At 36.1% G+C, this 15,362-nt stretch overlaps 1 protein-coding gene and 1 pseudogene across 3 annotated transcripts in view; one reads left to right on the top strand and one right to left on the bottom strand.

Moving 5' to 3' along the window:
* Positions 1 to 15,362, top strand: part of LOC119561981 (gamma-interferon-inducible lysosomal thiol reductase) — a 184,623-nt gene that overhangs the window by 29,131 nt on the left and 140,130 nt on the right. Inside the window, exon 1 of one of the 3 annotated variants that reach the window (XM_037875372.1) lies at positions 14,310 to 14,350. The exons of the other annotated variants lie outside the window; for them this stretch is intronic. The gene's annotated coding sequence lies outside the window, so the exon portion shown is untranslated. Of the gene's footprint in view, positions 1 to 14,309; positions 14,351 to 15,362 lie in introns of those variants that run through there. 3 annotated transcript variants of the gene reach the window in all.
* LOC119561996 overlaps positions 1 to 15,362 on the bottom strand; it is a 36,595-nt pseudogene that overhangs the window by 9,985 nt on the left and 11,248 nt on the right.

The raw sequence follows: 15,362 nt of genomic DNA on the forward strand, positions 1-15,362 counted from the left end.
CGAAATTACTTATATGGGGTTAACAACATCGAGATCTATACCGATCACCAACCTCTTTCATTTTCCATTTCTCAAAAACATCCAAATATAGAGATGAAAAGATGGTATTCCTTTATTGAAAGCTATTCACCCAAAATTATTTATAAGCCAGGAGCAAGAAATGTTGTTGCGGACTCTTTATCACGGATCCAAATTAATAACTTAACGGAAAGTAATGAATCGGTCTCAGATCAAAATACTCAGCATTCAGCAGAGAGTAGTTTTGAGAATGTTATACAAGAAACCCGAAAACCCTTAAGCCAGTTTAAGCAACAATTGCTAATAGCAACGGGGAGTCGATTAATGTATTCGGAAATACTAGAAATATAATAGAGTATGACACTCCAGAAAATTGAGTATCAATCTTAAGGGAATATATTCCACCCAATATAATAATAGGAGTTCACTGTACTCTAGAAGATTTTTACAGAATTCAAAAACCACTTAAGGACAATTTTATAGATACATTTTTATACACTAAGACATTTGTCCAGGATGTCGAGAACGCTGAAGACAGATCTCTTATTATCACAGAAACTCATTGTAGACCTCATAGAGGGCTTGATGAAAATTATAAACAAATAACTAGACTTTATTATTGGCCCAATTTATACAAAAAGCTTAAGGAGTTTATAAAGAATTGCACAATCTGCAACCAAAACAAGTACAACAGACACCCAGTACAGATTCCTATCGGTCAAGTACCTATTCCAGAAAGAGAAGGTGAAATTTTGCATCTTGACATTTATTACGCCCAAAATCATATATTTGTCGGAGATGTATAAGAAGAAAGAAAATGTAAAAGAAACTTTAAAGCATTAAGAAGAAAGGGAAAGAATAAAGAATAAAAGAAACTACGCACTAGTTTATTTGTGGTTCCTTTTATTTGCACAATTGCTGAGAGCGTGGATTGAGAACGAGAGAGAGTGTCGTCTCAGCCGAGTGTGGCGCGGTTATGGTCAAGGTCAAGGACTCTGAGAGAGAGAGTGAAGGACCAAAGAGGAATTGCAAATGAGAGAGAGAGAGAAAAAAGGAATTTGCAATTGGAAGAGGCAATACGCTTTAGCGTGTGCCAGAAGAAGCCCGCAGAAGGAAGCCGACTTCACTTTGCTTTTGATATCTAAACGGAGAAGACGTTGACGGCGACTCACTACGTATCTGCAGCAAAAATGCAAGAAGGAGACCAGCAAATGTCTCAGCCCCTGACATCAGAAGTGGGATCGGCTCAGGCCCAGCGTGATAGTGAATGGCGATCTCTGTCGGAAGCACAAAATCTACGATTCATCGAACTCACACCAATGAAGTGCCATTACTGTGGAATTTCAGGACAAAAAATGCTGAAATGCCGTAAAAGGAAGGCAGAACATTCAAAACCAAATCAATCGTTTGGAAGACCACTGGCGGGACGAGACAGGACTGGAGTGACTTGCTTTAAATGTGGAATCGTCGGTCATATTGCATCCGCATGTATGAAGGGAACAGCAGCATCGAGTAGTAGTATGAACGAGAAGCGAGTACATGTCTGTGCAGTGTTGGAGCCGAAAGGAATTTTATATCAATTTGGTGAGGCCTTTCCATTATTTTTCGACTGGGGTGCCGAGTGCTCCCTAATAAAGGAAAAGTAGTCAAACTGGCTGGAAAAGGATTTAATAATTTAGTCATTCTAAATGGAATTGGAACAAATGTTGTACACTGTAGTTTACAAATACTGTCCACCATACAAATTTGTCAATTTAATTTGGAAATCATGTTTAATGTAGTTATGGACGAGCATTTGAAACATGACATAATGATTGGTTGTGAAATCTTGGCACTTGGCTTTGGCATAACGACGGATGCTGATAAATTTAATATTTTTAAAACTAAACATATTAATTCAATATCCGATGAAACTATTACAAATTATGCTAAGCTATTCGATGAAAATTATGATTTAAGTGATAATGATAAGTCTAAATTGAAGAACATTTTTGACCAATACACTGAGCATTTTATTATTGGAATACCGAGCAGACGTGTCACGACTGGAGAATTAAAAATTCGTTTATTAGATGCCAACAAGACTGTGCAGAGACGTCCATATCGACTTGGCGTAGATGAAAAGGAATTAGTTAGAGATAAAATCAAAGAAATGTTGGCGGCAAATGTAATACGTCCAAGTAATCCTCCATTCGCGAGTCCAATTTTGTTAGTTAAGAAGAAAGATGGCAGTGATCGTTTGTGCATAGATTATAGAGAGCTAAATGCAAATACAGTGGCTGACAAATATCCTTTGCCTCTAATATCAGATCAAGTAAACAGATTATCAGATTCCAATAGATGTAGGATCTATAGAGCGAACTGCTTTTGTAACCCCTGAGGGCCAGTACGAGTTTCTATCTATGCCATTTGGGCTGAAGAATGCCTCTTCGATTTTTCAGCGAGCTATAGCGCGAGCACTGGGTGACCTGGCGTACTCCAATGCAATTGTTTACATTGATGATGTAGTGATAGTAGCATGGTCAAAAGAGGAAGCATTTGAAAGACTGACAGTTGTGCTAAAGGCTCTATCGGAAGCAGGATTTTCATTTAATATAAAAAAATGGTCTTTTCTGAAAACGGAAATAGAATATCTTGGCTACTTGGTCAAGGACGGTAGTATTGAAACAAATCCGCGAAAAATGCAAGCTCTGGCTGGACTATCTCAACCAAAGAATGTTTCACAATTGCGACCATTTGTAGGATTAGCGTCGTACTTTCGTAAATTTGTCCCACAGTTCTCTGAACAGATGAAACCGTTATATCAGTTGACTGCCAAAATTAGTAGTTTCGTTTGGAAAGCTGAGCATGAAGAAATACGGCAGAGATCATCTCAGTACTAACTCATGATCCGGTTTTAATTATTTTTGATCCACAATATCCCATAGAGCTGCATACAGATGCAAGTGCAAGTGGCTATGGTGCCATTCTCATGCACAAAATAGACGGTAAGCCTAGAGTGGTCGAATACTTTAGCAAGTGTACATCGCCCCCAGAATCGAGGTATCATTCATACGAATTAGAAACCCTGGCAGTATCCAACGCTGTAAAAAGTTTCCTACATTACCTTCACGGTCGAAAGTTTGTAATATTTACAGATTGTAATTCATTGAAAGCAAGTCGTGCTAAAGTAGAACTAACGCCGAGAGTTCACCTTTTTGTGGGCATATTTGCAATCATTTGATTTCACTGTAGAGTACCTCAAAGGAAATCGCATGGCGCTCGTGGACTTTTTATCCAGAAATCCGATTGTCACTGAATGTGAGACAACAAATAGAAAACCCCAAGTCCGCATCGACCTGACAGAGGTGACAGACAACTGGCTTGTAGCTGAGCAGCAGCGTGATTCGTGTGTAAGGGAAATTATAGTCCAGTTGAATGATGGAGAGTTGCTGGAGAGTTTAGCGAAGACGTATGAGCTAAGAGCAGGAATTCTGTATCGGAAAATTCAGAGAAATGGAAAAACACGCTGTCTACCTGTAATCCCAAGAGCCTTTAGGTGGTCTGTAGTAAATCACGTCCATGAAGCAATCATGCATTTGGGGTGGCAGAAAACGTTAGACAAGGCTTATGAGCTGTATTGGTTCGAGCATATGTCCAAGTATGTACGAAAATTTGTAGAAAACTGCATTACATGCAAACTAGCAAAGCCTCCATCAGGGAAAATTCAAATGGAATTGCATCCAATTCCGAAAGTTGTGATACCTTGGCATACTGTGTACATTGATATTAGTGGAAAGCTGAGTGGTAAACATGATACCAAGGAATATGTCATAGTACAAATAGACGCATTTACTAAATTTGTTCACCTATATCATTCTTTGCATTTAGATGCAGAAAACTGTATTAAGGCTGTAAAATCAACAATATCACTTTTTGGGGTACCTAACCGAATCATAGCAGATCATGGCAGGAGTTTCTCTTGTGGAAAATTTCGTGAGTTCTGTTCAATGCATAAAATAGAGTTACATTTGATAGCAACAGGTGTAAGTAGGGCCAATGGACAGGTTGAAAGAGTCATGAGCACGATGAAGAGTATGTTGACAGCGGTAGAGATAGGTGAACGTTCCTGGCAGGATGCACTCAGTGAAGTACAGTTAGCCATGAATTGTACAACGAACAGGGTAACAAAGTATAGCCAATTAGAAATATTGATTGGAAGAGAGGCCAGGCCAATGGGCTTATTGCCAATAAATGCAGAAACTAAAATAGATTGTAAGCAAGCGAGGGCTGAGGCCAAAGAAAATATTGAAATGAATGCGAAATATGAAAAGAACCGAGTTTATAAGAATAAGGCCAAGATTGTAAAACACAAGGTTGGGGATCATGTCTTGCTTAGAAGTGAAGAGCGTCATCAGACCAAATTGGATCCTAAGTTCAAAGGACCTTTTGTGGTTGCCGAGTTGTTGGAAGGTGATCGATACCTGTTAAAATCGTTAACTAGCAAGCGAACCTACAAGTATTCGCACGAGAGTTTGAGAAGGCTGCCGGACGAGCAGATCTCTGATGAGACTATTGAGGAAAGTGACAGTGGTGAAAAAGACACTCGTCGTGAGACATCAAACACAGGGGCTAGATTTGATCAACAATAGTCATGCCTGGTATGGATGATATTGTGTGATGCAGTTTGGATCTGAGCAGATCGTGGCACTAAAGGTGCAAAGCGTCGCGTGGGGCGGCAAGAGCCTGTAACTGTGGTTTGATAACAAGGATAGCCAAATGGTCGGGTTTGCGCAGAAGAGTACGAGCTACTGAGAGAAAGTTGAACCAGGTCAAGCCGAAGGCACAAGTGTGGAACCAGGAGTGTTCTGTCATGGTGTGTGGCGCGGTTGACTGGTGTGACAAGTTTGATTTGACTCACTGTATGATGTGAAAAAGCGAGATAGCCTGCGAAACCGACATTTGATGACACAATTTATAAAGTTGTGTGTGTAGACTATTTGTTAAGCTAAGAATGATGTTGAGAGATGTAAAAGATGAAAATAGAAATAAAGCAAGAATGATACCAACCTAGTGTTACAGTATGCACACGAGGACGTGTGAAATTCAGGATGGCCGTGTCGGAGATGTATAAGAAGAAAGAAAATGTAAAAGAAACTGTAAAGCACTAAGAAAGAGAAAGAATAAAGAATAAAAGAAACTACGCACTAGGTTATTTGTGGTTCCTTTTACTTGCACAATTGCTGAGAGCGTGGATTGAGAACGAGAGAGAGTGTCGTCTCAGCCCAGTGTGGCGCTGTCATGGTCAAGGTCAAGGACTCTCAGAGAGAGAGAGAAGGATCAAAAAGGAATTGCAAATGAGAGAGAGAGAGAAAAAAGGAATTTGCAATTGGAAGAGGCAATACGCTTTAGCGTGTGCCAGAAGAAGCCCGCAGAAGGAAGCCGACTTCACTTTGCTTTTGATATCTAAACGGAGAAGACGTTGACCGCGACTCACTACGCATCTGCAGCAAAAATGCAAGAAAGAGACCAGCAAATGTCTCAGCCCCTGACATATTCATTACTTGTATAGATTCGTATTCGAAATACTTAGTCGTGAAAGAAATCCCTAATAAACTAAATATAGAAAATAAAGTTTCAGAAATTTTAAAACAATTTTCATTAGCTAAATCTTTGATGATAGATAACGAACCAAGGTTTTCTTCATCCCAATTTAAATCTTTTGCATAAAAAAATGGGATATCTCTATTCTTTGCATAGTACGTCCAACGGACAAATAGAAAGAGCATTCTCTACCTTAACAGAAATTGCTCGCTGCATTAAAGATGAGCTTTGTTTAATTGATCATTCCGAAATTATAATTAGAGCAGCACAAAAATACAATTTAACAATTCACTCAATAACCAACCATCGACCTTTTGATATATTATTTAATAAGATCAAACACAATGATATTCCTAAATTATTGCAACAAGCTCAAGAGAAAATGTTGCATTTTCACAATAAAGATAGACAAAATAAGAATTATCACGTAGAAGAGGTAACTTACGAAAAGAAACACGGGGAAAGAAACAAGTTTAATTCTAGATATAAACAAGGAAGAACGCTATAGTCGGGTACCTCGACTATCAGATACCCGTTACTCAGCTAAAGGGACCAAAGGTAAATGGAGATATGCAAGCAGCAAAGCGAGATTTAAACTTTATGGGAGTTAGAGTAAGCGTGGAAAATTTTTTTTGGTCAATCGATAGGTATTGACGAGACCAATACAGTTCAGTTAAAATTTTGTATCTAGCATGAAAATTGTGGGCGCCACAGGCTTGGGCGGTTTGTGGGCGTTAGAGTGGGCGTGGCATATTCGCGTAACAAACTTGCGCTGCGCACAAGGCTACGGAATCTAAATCCTTGATAGTTTCCGAGATATCCACGTTCATATTTACGATTTTTTGAAGTTTGTGGGCGGTTTGTGGGCGTAAAAGTGGGCGTGGCAGTTTTTTTTTATCAATCGATAGGTATTGACGAGACCAATACATTTCAGTTAAAATTTGTTTTCTAGCATCAAAACTGTAGGAGCCACAGTTTTGGGCGGTTTGTGGGCGTTAGAGTTGGCGTGGCACTCTACTGAAACAAACTTGCTCTGCGTAAGAAGCTCAGAAATCTGCACGCCAAATCTGAATAGCCTAGCTCTCATGGTTTCCGAGATCTCAGCGTTCATCCGGACAGACGGACATGGCTAGATCGACTTGGCTAGTGATCCTGATCAAGAATATATATACTTTATGGGGTCGGAAACGCTTCCTTCTGCCTGTTACATACTTTCAGACGAATCTAGTATACCCTTTTACTCTACGAGTAACGGGTATAAAAACAAGTAGTTAAGGAAAATCTCCCCAATAAAGTTATTATAAATAACAGAAACCGTACGATTCATAAAGATAATATTAAATAATGTTTTTCAAATTAGAGATAATGATTTCAATAATGTACTTATTATTGCTGGTAGCTACAACAAAATCTGAAATTATGGATTACACGAACCATGATTTCCTTCTTTACAAGGATACCAAAGATGTTCTTATTTATGAATCATACGCAGATTTATTTCATATAACTAATATAAGTCTTTATAGAGAAATAATTAATCTTGAAACAGAATTTCTAAAGGGTCACGACAGCAAGAATTTTCTTTGGGAAATATCCCACTATTTAAAAATTATCAAAATACTTATCTCTCAAATTATACCCAGTAGATCGAAAAGAGGCATTAATGAAATAGGCACCATTTGGAAATGGATAGCAGGAACACCAGATCATGATGATTTCATAACAGTCCAAAATAAAATCGGATATTTAATACAAAATAATAACGATCAATTCGTTATTAATTCTAAAATATTTAAAGAGATAAAATCTTTATCTGAACAATTCAAAACAGCCTTTAAAGATCAAGAAATTCCACTTAGAAAATATCGTCTGCGCTTGCTTACTTACGATCTTATGAATTCAATGGACACAATTACACTCGCCAAAATTGATGTACTTAATACTAAAATTCTAAACAATGATGATATACAAGAAATTTATAAGCACGAAGATACCCCTGTAGTTATTACAGAGCTTTTAGATATATTCTAATTTAAAATCGCTTTGCATCAAGATCTTATTATAATTTACATAAAATACCCTATTATTACCGATCGTTGTGACGTTTACAATTCAAGATCCATTTCACATAATGATGGAAAATTATTAATTGATAATCACGTCGCAAAATGCAGAAATAAGTACTATGTAATGTCTAATTTTAAGACGGAAATATTTAATAATTATTGCACACTTAACCCAGAAGGTTCTTGTTTCACCAGATTACTAAATGGAGAAAAATCCTTTTGTAACAAAATCCGAGAAAAAAATAAAAATGTAGATGTAATCCAAGATGGAGCCATTTTTGTAAATGGAGAAAATACAATTAATGACACTCATTTAAATGGGACATATTTAATAACTTTTAATGGCACCACTAAAACTAATAATATTGCCTACACCAATGTAGACAATAAGATATTGGAATACATCACAGCTCGAAAATATACAGATTTTTTAGTATCCGAATATATTATATCTAATGATTCGGAACTCACATTCGATAATATTAACATTCTAAATCCATTTATTCAAATTAAACAAACTCAAATACCAGTTACGTTAATATTGATCATATTCACATTTATATATTTAATTATTATGATTATAATCTAATTCAGAAAATTTTTAATATTTAAACCATGGCAAATTCATATAGAAATTGAACCAGGAAACAATATTTCCGATAATGAAATAAACAATATACCCGACAAGGAAAATACCCTAGAAGAAAATAACATTGTCGAATTAACCAACCAATTACATTCAATGTACCCATCAGTTCCAATGAATCGGGACGATTCAATTTAGAATGGGGGGAGTTATATGACACATTATTTAGGGGGTCTTACCCAATTTATAAACAACTTTGAGCCGAGAGCTAATTTCCAAATAACTCTGACAGACCCGAGATAAATCCGTGGTCAGCTATTTCTGTCAACCAGGCCTCCGAATCATTCCCACCCAGATCAATTTCATGCAGCCCAAATCAAACGGATGCTGTAAACATCCGAACCGATATTGTAAGCATCGGAGTCCCAAGCGAGCCCTGAGTCCGCTAGTAGTATGGAAACGCGGATTCTGGGACAATTAGCATATTAATGGCCCCCGCCCCCCTCCCCCCACTCATTAACGTATGCGGGTTCTAGGACAATTAGCATAATCCAATAAATTAACTGATTTTAATAGACTTTGGACTCATAAAAATGTCACGATCATGTCTATAAAGAGTATACTTAATTGCCCCCCATCGCCCCCACATCCCCATGTGACAATATTGATCATGTATCCTTCCCCTCATTATGTGCAATTAATAGTCAGGTGAGAAAGGTGCACGTGTGAAAGGTCGCACAACCATAGTATCCAAAGGTTGTTACCTTACAGGAACATATTCGATCATGTTGGGGAAAGGTGTGATCACGTACCCTTTTGCCTCATTATCACAGGTGTTGTGAAAGGTCGCACACCAAAAGTATTCAAAGATGGTTATCTTAGAGGAACATGTCCGATCATGTTGGGGAATAATGTTTCCTATGGTTGTAAAACTAATTTAGAAATCAAAGGAACCTCAATAAAATAAATCTCACAAGTTAATGATTTTGTTTCCGCCCCAGAACGTTTAACTGGTAAATTCTCTAAGATTCTCTCCTTTCCACAAATGGGTCATAAAACGGATTCAAGCAAGAGCTACCCGAACATGCGCACCTGTCCATTACCTGACCGCAATAAAAGGGGCACATGCACAAGCCTGAGGGCGCACGCTCATTGACAAGATCATGGGCCTCACGCCAACGACCTCACGGCTGACTGCTAGCTCTAATACGTCCCATAATAGGGGTTGAAATTACGACCGCGCAACACTCGCAAGTAGCCGACATATCTTAGTCAAGGAAATATTTTCCATTCTCCGTACCTGTAATTTTAACACGAAATAAAAAGTCATCATTGCTCCACACGCAGGTGTTCATATGATTTCCATGAATAGATATTTAAATATTACCTCCATCACATTCAAAGAGTTTTGATTGTATGAACTGGAGCCGTATGTTGGGGAATGGTGTGATCACGTACCCTTTTGCCTCATTATCACAGGTGTTGCTGTGCACGTGTGAAAGGTCGCACACCCAAAGTATTCAAAGATGGTTATCTTAGAGGAACATGTCCGATCATGTTAGGGAATAATGTTTGCTATGATTGTAAAACTAATTTAGAAATCAAAAGAACCCCAATAAAATAAATTTCACAAGTTAATGATTCTCAGATGTGGAATATTTTCAAATACGCATTTTTGTTTCCGCCCCAGAAGGTAAATGGTAAATTGTCTAAGATTCTCTCCTTTCCACAAATGGGTCATAAACATGTTAAAAAGGGATTCAAGCAAGAGCTACCCGAACACGCGCACCTGTCCATTATGATACACAAGTATCAACACCCTCAGTGGCTGCATCATTGCTCCACACGCAGGTGTCCATATGATTTCCATGAATAGATGTTTTCATATTGCCTCGTTCACATTCAAAGAGTTTTGATTGTATGAACTGGAGCCGTACATAGTGTGCATTGAACAGAATTCCGTCAAATACATTCAGAAAGTTATTTATTTTAACTGAATGCATGTTGTCTATCTAAGTCAACAATCTCGTCTTACCATTTTAAATATGCTTACACAATTTATAAGGAAATTTTATATAGTTTTTCATCTTCTCCTTTTACCCAAAAATATGCATTCTCGAAATTCAACAAATTAAAATCTTTGATTTGTCCTCTACTTTTACCCAAAAATGTGCATTCTCGAAATTCAACAAATGAAAATCTTTGATTTTTTCCCAAACTCGAAATTATTTTTACCAAACTGTCCCCTATTGGCTACCTGAGTATGATTGTGTGTATAAATTGACAAGATCTTTCCTTTCCCACCTGCAGCAAAGTATGCGCGACCTCCTGACCGAAATAAAAGGGACACATGCACAACCCAGAAGGCGCACGCTCATTGACAAGATCATGGGCCTCACGCCAACGAGCTCACGGCTGACTGCTAGCTCTAATACGTTCATATAATATGGGTTGAAATCACGTTATTTTAATAATACATTTATTCATTTATTTTGGTATTGTGAAAATTTTTATTATATATAGAAATTAATTTTCTGCTTTGATTCCGGCGATTTGCATAGAAGAAGCAGGCGCACGTTTCCGACGTCATTTCTGGATTACAAAATGTGAAGTGTTCACCATAATTCGTAGTTTTGAGATCATGTCCACCTGGATTCATGATTATAGTTTTTGTGTTTAGAAGGTATTTAAAATGCTGACAAATCAAATGTATAATAAATTGGTCAATTTCCTCATAAAATTTTATTTTTTAAATTTTGTTTTCTTGTAGGTCCTTACACATCTAGTCTCAACTTTAAAATGATGTATAAAAATTATTTTATTGTTTTGGAGCTACTTTTAAAAAATGTCAAAATAATGTATGCATTGTTAAGAGCACAAACCCCGCCCTTAAGGTGTGTTTCACAATAGGGAAACTGGTTTCCTTTAAACCTGTTTAATGACGGACAGCCCATTTCCTCGATATTAATGAGCTGACGACTCCCAAAAAACGTCTGTAGAAGTCGTTTCTTTTCCACACCTTTACAAATAATTTGTTTTCCGCTTGAAATTGTCCTTAGATACTTTCGAGTTTGTGAAAAACTGTTTTCTCCATCGTTCCAAAAAATTTTGTAATGTGTATTGGTTAACCAAATTGCAGTCTTTCGAGAATTTGTATTTAGCAAAGTAAAATCATATGGTGGTTCTATTAAAAAACTATTATTCAAGTTTGGATCTTTTTCGAATGCAATTCCAATTTCCTTTAGAATAAAATTATTATTATTATCAAAGAAACCTTGAACATCAATCGAAACAGTATCTTTCAACATTTTTCTTATGTTAAACAACTCCTTGTACTAGTCCGTTTAATGGGTTATATTCAATTAAACGGTCATGTATGAGGAGACAGTAAGCTTGGGTATTTTCATGACTTGGTGTCTTCAGTTCTATTGAAATTCTCACATCAATAGGACCAGTTTTCACTGATTCGCTTTGATATGAAAGATCAACCACAATAACAGGGGTCTTCAATTTAAATTCATTTGGGGTCAAAAATGGTTGTGATTTACGATTATAGTAACTAGATTGAAATCTTGTATACATTTCATATAGGTGAGCATACTGATTCTTACTAAAATCAACATTCAGAGCTTTAAGTTTGATAAGTTATTTGTTATAAGTTCTCCATTTAGTGTAAATCCAATTTTGGCAAATCTTGGTTTTTCGCGGTTAGCCGACAATTTCACATTCCAGCTGTGTTGACTCCCACACCCCAACTTGGGGTTAACATATGAATACCGATTCCGGAATGCAATTGGTAGGCTTACACCACTTTTAATAATATCATACATCTACATTTTTTGCAAAATCGCTCGGAGTTACATGGGGAATTTTCCTGGTTATATTCGTCATTTCCAGCTTAAAATATTGTTCATTTCTGGGTTGTTCAAACACATCACCAAGATTCTTAGTTAGCATCAACACTAATTCATGTTTACATTTTAACGAAACTTTTTTTACAATCCTCAGCAAATCTTAACAAAATTTTATTGGTACAGAAAAGTTGAAGTGGGGTCCCGTAGAAGTTTCGTCTCCACTGCTCCATCCAGAATTTAATAGATTTTGACTTTGAAGATTATCCAGAGATATATAATTTTTTAGGGTAGTACTCATATTGACATGGACTTGACACGTTGGACACGTTGTATTTAGTTGTTACCTAGCAGCATTTTGATGGTTACTTTCTGTATAGTCTTGTTTTTGGATGGTTACTTTGTGTATAGTACCTGTAAAGTACATGGTTTTGGATGATTACTTTTTGTATAGTATCTGTAAAGTACTTGGTTTTAGATGGTAACTAAGTTATAGTCTCTTATTAAGAATTATCAAAGCATACCAACCAACTTACCGTGAACTATAATTACCCGACCGTCATTAAAGTCACATGCCCAAGACCTAAGGAGCAGGACGTCTGATAAGATCGTACATCTCAAGACCATTGATAAGGGATGAAGTTACGACCGTGCAACAACTCGCAAGTAGCCAACGTAACTCATTGGACAAAATACTTTCCCTTCATTCGTACTTGTAATTTTAATTATAGTCAGAAAGAAATTTTGTAGGATCATTTAATATTATTTTATTTATTTTATTATTGTAAACAAATTCATTTAATTCATAAATAAATATAAATTATATATATTTTTATATAATTAATTTTCTGACTCCTCCCTCTGTAAGAAATATATTTTCGCTTGGTTCCCATAGATAGATGTAAAATAATTCTCACAATTTAATGTTTCTCAGATGTTGGATTATTCTTAAACCATCCATTTGTTCAGTCAGAAACAAATTTTGTAGGATTATTTAATATAATTTTATTTATTTTATTATTGTAAACATATTTCATTTAATTCATAACTAAATATATATTATATATATTTTTATATAATTAATTTTCTGACTCCTCCCTCTGTAAGAAATATATGGGCTGCTAACCTTCGTTCCAAACGCATATTTTCGCTTGGTTCCCATAGATAGGTGTAAAAAAATTCTCACAATTTAATGTTTCTCAGATGTTGTATTATTTTTAAACATTATAACTATTTCGAGCTTATGAGCTATTAATAGATGGTTACTATCTGTTTAGTAGATGTCTACTAGTTATTATTAGCTGGTTACTATATTTTAAGTAGATGTATACAAGTTGTTTTCTAGATGTTATTAGCTGGTTACCAGCTGTTTAGTATCTGGCTTCTATATGTTTAGTAGATGTATACAAGTTGTTTACTAGATGTTATTAGCTGGTTACAAGCGGCTTAGTATCTGGTTGCTATATGTTTGGTAAATGTATACAGTTGTTGACTAGATGTTAGCTGGTTACTAGTTGTTATTAACTTCTACGAGCTGTTATAGTCTTTTGCTAAGAATGATCAAAAATTCTTGATCACTAGGCGACTTTCGATGTGAAGTAAAAACTTACACTCTGATTTTAAATGTGTTTGCTGTGTACGTTATAAATATCACACAAACAAAACATCTAAAGATTGATATATAAATCTCAGGGGATCATGTCCGATTATGTTGGGGAAAGATGTATCCTATAGTTGTAAAAATAATTAAAAAAATAGTTGTTCACAAAATGTCTAATAGCTGTTTCGAAGCTGTTTTGATAAACAATTTCGATTCATGTTGACAGATATTATGAACATATAATAATATCATCCACCTTAACTATTATATTGTAAAAATAAAACATTTCCTTTTTTCATGTTATGTAGGTATGATAAGTGTATCCTTAACTACAATAGCTAGCCTCACACCCCATAGCTATAATAATTAGCTATAATAAAATGTCTAGAAAGAACAAAATATATAAATGTCAAAAAACGATTTCAAACTAACTATAATTGGGAAAGTAATTGAAATCGCTCCGGTGTAATACAGTAAAAAAAAAAAACATTGGGATTATCCCATTTTCTATCACCATAATAAATGTGTATACCTGTTTGTATTTGTATTGTTATTGTTGTTATTTATTTATTTATTTATTTCGCCAACAGTTGGTACCTTAACTGGCTACTGGACTATTACTAAACTAAATACTAAGGGACGAAAGGTAATTGTAAAGGGTTTTCATAATTAATTCTCTAGGGGAGCATGGGTCCAGCCGCATGTGAGATGGATGTTTGATCCAGTAGAACAAGGCTCTACACAGATGCTCATTAAAAGCATAGTTAGCTCTATAGGCCGGAATAAAAAAAGGTTCAAATGACCTTAAAGACCCACCAGGTACGGAAAAGCTTATGCTACTCAGCAATACAGTACAGTCTATTTTGGAGGACAGCAGGTCACAAAAAAAACTAGTGCGCTAGTTGTTCTACGATCTTGTAGTGAAGAAAGATGCATAAGACGACATTTCGCAGAGTAAGAGGGAACCGGGTCATTAAAGTTTAGAGAAAGAAGGGCAAAAGATAGGAATTTTTTTGAACACTCTCAATACGATTGATGTGTGTAGTACCAGTCGGACTCCAGACAAACGAAGCATATTCCAATCTGGACCTAATGAACGAAGAAAATAGGCTTAGTTTCGTGTACGGATCTTTAAATTGCGTGGAATTTCGTTTTACAAACCCATAGCGTTTGCCTTTGGAATTATGTAATTTATGTGATCCATGAAAGTAAATTTGGTATCAAACATAACTCCTAGGTCCAGTGATTCATTTCTTAAGGAAAGAACATGGGAACTAATGGAATAAGAGCTAAGGACATTAATTAATCGTTTGCTGTACCTAACGTAGAAACATTTTGACACGTTCAGAGGCAACTTATTACGAGAACACCAATTTCCCACTTTTACTAGGTCATTTTGAAGAAGTTCACTATCGGAGATTAAATTCACAGACCTAAATATTTTTAGATCGTCCGCAAACAACAGGAATTCAGAATTTGTTATGCAATAGCTTATATCATTAATGAAGATGAAAAGAAACGGACCCAATGCACTTCCCTGAGGAAGGCCAGAAGTTGCCACATACGGGCTTGAGAAAACACCATTGTAATTTACTCTATAAATCCAATCATCTAAATAAGGTTTATGCCAATTTAGTATTGATGAATGAAATCCCAAT

Source organism: Drosophila subpulchrella, unplaced genomic scaffold (assembly GCF_014743375.2).
Source record: "Drosophila subpulchrella strain 33 F10 #4 breed RU33 unplaced genomic scaffold, RU_Dsub_v1.1 Primary Assembly Seq39, whole genome shotgun sequence".
Lineage (NCBI taxonomy): Eukaryota > Metazoa > Arthropoda > Insecta > Diptera > Drosophilidae > Drosophila > Drosophila subpulchrella.